This window comes from Sinocyclocheilus rhinocerous, unplaced genomic scaffold, assembly GCF_001515625.1.
Source record: "Sinocyclocheilus rhinocerous isolate Xijiao unplaced genomic scaffold, SAMN03320098_v1.1 scaffold3719, whole genome shotgun sequence".
NCBI lineage: Eukaryota > Metazoa > Chordata > Actinopteri > Cypriniformes > Cyprinidae > Sinocyclocheilus > Sinocyclocheilus rhinocerous.
In genome coordinates this window covers 15,459-22,871 of record NW_015623479.1, presented here as the reverse complement: position 1 = coordinate 22,871, position 7,413 = coordinate 15,459, and the positions used below count along the sequence as shown (strand labels likewise).

The following is a 7,413-nucleotide window of genomic DNA, read 5'->3' as shown; positions in this document are numbered from 1 at the left end:
GAGACGGGTAGGTTTAGGTCAGGGGTAGGCAAGTTCGGTCCTAGAGAGCCGCAGTCCTACAGAGTTCAGCTCCAACCCTGAAAAAAAAACTCACCTGCCTATAGCCTTAGTAATCCTGAAGACATTGATTAGCTTGTTCAGGTGTGTCTGATTAGGGTTGGAGCTGAACTCTGCAGGACTGCGGCTCTCTAGGAAGAAAACTCTCCCGGCCACGACAGAGTCAGAATAACATCTTTTTGGAGAATAACATCACTCTTCAAACCTGGAAAAACGTGATCGCGACTCCTACACCATCGAACCTCCAAACCATCAAGACTTTCATCTGAGACTGCATCCGGATGCTTGTTCAAGGCCAAGGCAATGCAAGTATCGTACATTTAACTAAACGAAACAGAGGTTTAGTATAAGCTGTAGACCCCGTTCTAAAATGGCGCTGATGGTTTTACTCCGGTGGTTCTGACTCATTTTCCATAACTGCATTCTCTGGTTTCTCTAATGGCTTCATTCATCCACTTTAGCTCCCCTTTTGTATGCACACGTGAGTGTATGTATGTTTGTTAGACTAGTTTGTGTTAGTGTTTAGTTAATAAAACTCATTAGTTTTGGTTAAATAAAGTTACAATAAAGTTGTAAAAGCTGCAATCCATTTCTTATTGGCAATATGAAATGGATTGCAGCTTTTACACCTTTATTCTTGTATTTATAGTTCATTTGAGGCAGTTTTTAGCATTATTTTAATGGCAAATGTCGAGAGTGCATTATTGTAATACGAGAGGGTGCCAGCACGAATCTCACGGCTTACAGCGGGCTTGCTCTCTATTCCGCTCGCTCCCTCAGATATTACGTGTAACTCAAACTTTGTCCTGTGTACACGTGAATAAGTGCTTTATGTAAACAGGTATTTATTAAATAATTTTATTTAGTGAAGCGCAACCCTTATAGAAAGAATGTGTGTATTATTTTGGTTGGTAATTGCATGCAATTCACTTCGCAAGATAAATTTTGTGAAGTGAATATCAAACGGACGGAGTATAGCCTACTCTAGAAAAAAACTAACACCCAGTATAATGAATTACTGAGTAATGAGAATGTTTAAATATGTTAAGCATTTGTTGCGTATGTGTATGATAACTTAGCCCGGTTATCATTTACTTGTGTAAACAGCGGTGAAAATGTGTTTTATAAAAAAATAAAATGCTCGTTTTTTGCACCCACTGGCAGAAACACAAATCGGCGCCTATGGCTATGTCCATAACAAACTAAATTTACTTACTAAAAACTGAAACTTAACCACATAGTGGGCTCGCAAACCTCTCATTCGGCATGAATCGTTTCCATGAGTGAATCGTTATGCAGTCTAACATTTGGTTGCTAAACTATTAGGCTACTAAGTAAAGAAGGCTTTGTACTTCTATCATGTCAGAATATCTACTAACAGCATCCTTCACATGCAAAAAAGTGTTTGGAAAAACACCACAGCATGCTCGCGCTGAACGGCAAAACCTACATATTGTACAACAGACAAGTTAAATTGAGTCACCAAATACCTTTTGTAGGTTTAGTTGTCTCATTTAGTTTACTGATGATGAGGCTGTGATGTCAAGTTGCAATGCTAGAACTGATTTGTTGTGTGCGTGCGGGAGGCGCCAGCGCAAACACTTTGGATTCTTTATATCAGCGGAAAAATGTGATATCCGTCAGATAAGAGCAAGACATCATTCAAAAATCTATTTTTATTTGTGTACCTTCAAAATGACAAAATAAATAAAATGACAAAACAAAGAAAACAAACAAAATGTGATTGCCGTCTTGGTCTATGTGAACCACTTCCTAAAATTAAGAAAAACTCTGCGATACTCTCTACTTGTCAAACAGACATGAGAAATATATTTAGCTGTATAAACCTTGAAGTGCCCGCTTTTAAGTGTTTACGCTTTGCTTATTTGACATTTAATGAATTATATAAGTCACTTTGGAATATAAATCATAGCACGTTTCAGAAGATAAAAAAGGCATGTTGCAGTCTGGAAAATACGGTATAGCAAATTATTTTGCGGACTCCCCGGCTTTGCGTCACGAGCACCCAAGGGTCCGCGGACCCCAGTTTGAAAACCCCTGTTCTAGATGTTTCTTTCTTGGTATCAAAATGATCTGCTCTTTAATTCCTCAAACAATGATGTACACTATGTGATCGTGAAATGCATCATACTATTTGTACTATATTTTGGGTAAAACTGCACCAATCCTCCAGACCGTCCATAAACATGCAAATGGGCCATAAAGGGAGACAAAGAAAACTTCTCCCACTCAAAAATTCACGCCTGGTATTGGCTATTCCACCCAAAAGGTGGGTGTGGATAGGAACTATCAAAAGTCCCTAACTCAGACTAATCTTGGCTAAAAACCCTTCTTCTTGAGACAGACACTCTCCAAGACTCCTCAAAACTCTCCTCTTGAGTTTGATTTTCCGGCGGTCTGTTTTCTTCAAGTAACTTTGTCGATTCACTGTGGACTTTCCTATCTTCAGAAGAATCAGAGGAAAACCTCCAGCTCACTCCTAGAATAACTAATCAAGAACCTCCATTGTCTTAACGCATCAGGAGTCCTATTCAGCAACAAAGCCAATGCAAGTAACCGTTTACAACTATTTAGATGCGTGTTTAAGTTTGAGCCCTTTTTTAAGGTGATTTTTGATTCTTTGGTGATTTTCATTAGGTTGTGGTTAATTTATGTCAAATACTGCCATTCTTTTGCTCTTCTCTCTCTCTTCCTTACTTTCCTTCATTCTGTATATATGTGTTTTGCTTAGTTTAGTTATATGTTAGATATAGTTTCATTTATTAAATCCCTTATATTCACAATTGATTGTCTCTGTGTGCTGCTCACAATTCGGAGTCACTGAATGTTGATCTTTGCTACATGCTAAACTACTGCTAGTACTGCATAAAGTAGGAAAACTATTCTTCCTTGGCCAGGAAAATTATCTTTCCTAGAATTGATAAATGATTATATTGTCTGCTCGGTGGACAGACAGATCAAATAATTGTAATATTGATTCTGCTACAGTTCATTCTAAGATCTAATCTGAATATGCATTATTAATTATAACCAGTTATAATTAATCATAAATATTTCCCTTTTGAGCTAATTTGCTACATATTATGGTGGAGAATGCGGGCACATTCAAACTTTGTTTGTGAGCAAACTCAGTATGAATTTATTTGTGTTCTTATATTATGCGTGCTTAGAGTGAGACAAGTCGCAACACAAACTCACTTTTAAACTCTTTTGATTGGATGGTTCAAAGCCACCTTCAGTACTGTATTTTAACAGCCTCTATTTGTCTAACCGGATCTAAAATATGAATAATTAATTATAACTAGTTATGATTAATTATTCATATTTCCCATGAGCTGATTCGTTACAGGCCTTATCAGAAGGTATCGCTAGATTGAAGTCATTGCGTGTTAATTTCATTTAACCAGACGACCTCACTCCCTTAGTGCACCTATAATGCAGATCTGATCATAAGAACACTGCGAGCCAGTAACTGATTGGAATGTAAATGGGAGTTTTAAAACCTTGATCAAGTGAAATTTGTATAACAACAGCGAAGAAACCCTGTTGCTTATCATTTTTATTGTGTACTGGCAGCGAAGAAATCTTGCCACACATCATTGTGCAGTTAAGTTGCACAAACTGTAAGAATCTGTTGGGATATAAATCACATTGTTCTTGTGATAGCTGCAGTAAATTGTCCGTTAGAATGAGAATAATCTCACACTAAACGCGATCAGTTTTAAGCACGATTGGAGTTAAGGCACAGTACCTTAAACTAACACTAGAGGGCAGGCTGTTTAAGTATCTAACACTTCTTGAACTCCACCTCTATCCTCCTGATTTCACCTTGTGGGGGCTCACCCACTCCCCCTTGTGGGCATTCTCAGCTAGGTCGACCTCTCTCTCCCTAAGTCCATGTATTTCCCTTCTGCTCCTTTAGTCATTATTATCATTCACTCCATTCTAGGTACCTCCCGTTTTAGTTATTTATTTTAGTAGTATTTCTGTTTTTACTTTATCTTTTAATACTTTTATCATTTTCTTTTTGTTTTGTTCCTTTTTTTTATTATTTGATCAGGTTTCTCTCCCCCTCTTCTCTCTCACTTTACCACTCACTTATTTAAATTTAGTTTAAACAGTGTTTGAATTTCAATTCAAATTAAATTTCTGTATTCTAGCCATTTGTGTTTACCTATAGGTAGCACTCCCTCTAGTGCTTAATTGGTGAAGCGACGGTTGCCTCCACAGTGGTTCACAGTGAGCTGCTACGGGATCCCGACTGGATCACCTCAATCCATCACTAAGCCTAGCCCATAGAATACTGACCCATCCAGCTAGCGAAACCCCAAAATCAGGTTTCTCCTCAATCTTTAAGGTAGTTAGCCTGCTCCTGCTATCCCAGCAAGGCCAACACACTAGATGTTATAACCCAGCAGTGCCCTCTACTCTGTAGGCCCTGTCATAACCTCTAACAACAGTGAAAGGCTTAAACCTGGGGTGTATTCCAGAAAGCATGGTTAACTTACCGTCAGCTAAACCCTGAACATTCGGTTGATTAACCCCAAACCTTGCTTACTCGAGGTATGTGGTTCCAAAAATGTGTCCGGGAGTAAGTTCATTCAACTCAGGTTAAGACTCAAGACATTCTCAACAGAGCGACGAATCGACGAGTCACTATGGAAACGGACGCTAAGAAAAAGCGCGCCATGCTGTTTCTTTTTTCTTCTTTTGTTCAATGGTCATTCACATGCTTAGTGCATATCGCCACCTAATTGATGGTTGTGCAATAATTTTTTTTTTCTTCTGTTTAATCTTTAATCCTTGAGACAGTAGATCACACGTGCGCTGAAGTGAACTAACCCTGGAACATAACAGGTTATCTTCAGAGAGCACATTACTATGGTTACTGACATACCCTGAAAGTAACCTCCGATTTTGGAACCGAAAGCTGAAGTGATCCGCTCGCTTATCCTCAAAGATATCCGGGTATGTCACATAACCTGCTTTTTGGAATACCCCCCAGGGCAAAGTTTTAACTTTAAGATACACAACACAAGACAATGATTCTTATAATGAAACAAGAATTTATTTGCTACTCTAGATTACATGGTACTACGCTACTTAAGACACACACACACACACACACACACACACATACAGTTCTGAAGAGGAGAGTTAACGGAGTTTGACTGAAGTCCCAAAAGTCTAGTATTTGTTACTAGTTCTTAGATCGCAACCTGAAAATCACAAAAGCAGAGATTTGGCTTATCTTTACTGCTTAAGATCAATTCGCACCAGTTCCGCAAGAGATGAAGCTTTGTTTGTTTATTTGCGTTTTGGTGAAAGACTTTGAAGATTTCGCGTGATGGTGAGTGCACGTGGGAGCGCGATCAACGCAAAGGCAAAAGAGCGCTGAATCAGTTCGTGACATTGGGTTTTAAGTGAGCCGATTTGGTCCATCCCAGAAGCGATTGTCCCAATCGGCTTTTGCAGGGCTTAGCCACGCCCCGCAAGGTTCCTTCCAAGGTAATCTTCGTGCATAAATTAGCATGATGCTTCAGTTTATCACGTGGGGAAATATCTTTGCAGGTTTTGTTAATACTTCTATAAAGTGCCGTACAACGAACACTGTTTATAATACCGAATTTTCCTTCACATCAGCATTTTGGAAATAAAACAAGCTTTCATTCAACATCAAATATCAGACACCTTGCATACACTTTAATAACCTTATCTACTAAAAAGGGTTATAAAACATTGATTAAACTCCATTGATTACATAAAATCAAGCGTTGCGTTAGTTCTTGCAGGTCACGTTAGTCAAGCTCGCATCAGCTGACTCTCAGCTGATCCCCATCTACCTATGGGAATATGACACCTATCTAAGCATTCATATATAAGGTCCCTCAGTATTAGCAGCAGTTTTTGCATTGCTCAATAGCTAATTAAATGGCGAATTCGGCAGGAAAAAACACCATCATCACTAGGAATCGGGAATTTAGAGAAGTGGAATTCGTTTCCCCAATGGTCTCACCTCCGATTCGTTCAAGTTCGTTAACTTGATGAACATGTGAATTCAGTGCATTGATCATAAGCTGTCTGATTCGGAAGTGACTGAGTTTAGCATTACTTCACGCATCTCTACATTATTGCCATGGACTCCACGAGTTATGTGACTGACTCAAGAACAAGTTCAGATGGGAATTTCATCCCCAAGAAGGATATCAAGAGATCAAGAATCCACTTCACAGCTGCTATGTTTCACTCTCTCGAACATCTTCACAAGCTAAGTTCCATTTAATGCTCTCAGGTTATCTGCAACATGCATGTTGCTAAGGCTATCCGTGTTGTTTAGGCTCATTTAGTTGTTTTCAGTTAAATGCTTGTGCTAGTTTATGCAAATGTGCGGTACTTATCTGTTGTCACTGGCAACACGCTTGTCGCTGCAATATGCTGTGCTTAACGGGGGTCTAATGTAATTTCATGCATTCGGAGTTATTTACACTGTTAAGAGTTGGATTCTTATGCGCGTGCACACTCAGCGACCCAAGTGAGAGCAAGAGCGCGCCGCTTAACGTGTTTTTTCCATGGTTACGGAAGTTATCGGCAGCGCTGCAGTTACTTGCTCGAAGACTAGGATGTTCGAGAGGAACTACACTAGCCTGCCTCTGGCTGGAGAGAGTAGCCACTTGCTCCTGGTAATGACGCTCTCACAGTGTTTGCATACTCTATCACAGATGAGGTGAATTAAATGCAATATTTGTCAAATACACAGACGTTTCAGAAACGTTTTCATAAAGCAACAGAAACACTTTTATATACTGCTTAATACAGCGCCATCTGTTCATGAATAAGTTCAACATTAGCATATGCTATTTAAATACCAATAAAGTGGGGGTATATATGCTTTTATCAGTGTTTTTTTTTTTAAACATGACTCAATATAACAGTGTGACTACACTAAAAATGCTTTTACTGTTATAAAAACACAGATTTGTGAGCATCATTAAAATGTAATTGTTATAATAAGCACGCAACACACGTCGTGCTTTTCATCACAGAATCTAACCAACGAGAATTAAATGTGTCATCATCAAGGCTTTCGCAGTAGGCTTGTTTGATGAGCAAAATCTGCGCAGAACCGTTCACCGGTGATCACCGCGAGATGCATGCCGGTTAGAAAAGTGTCCAAGTTACATCCGACTTGCTCTGATGTCATGCTGACGTGTGAAAAAAAAAACAACAACAACAACTCTCGCAACGGTGAGGCAGCTGTGTCAGATTGTGCAGTCGAGCACAGTTGCTCTCCACTGACTGCGCTGATCAAAAGCATGATGGGAAACGACTGACTGA

General features: G+C 39.3%; 1 long non-coding RNA gene across 1 annotated transcript in view; it reads left to right on the top strand.

Annotated features, from left to right (window-relative positions):
- Positions 1-3,881, top strand: part of LOC107751304 (uncharacterized) — a 25,084-nt gene extending 21,203 nt beyond the window's left edge. The window contains exon 3 of the long non-coding RNA XR_001641230.1: positions 3,816-3,881. This is a non-coding gene — a long non-coding RNA (uncharacterized LOC107751304). The remainder of the gene's footprint in view (positions 1-3,815) is intronic.
- Positions 3,882-7,413: the final 3,532 nt, after the last annotated feature.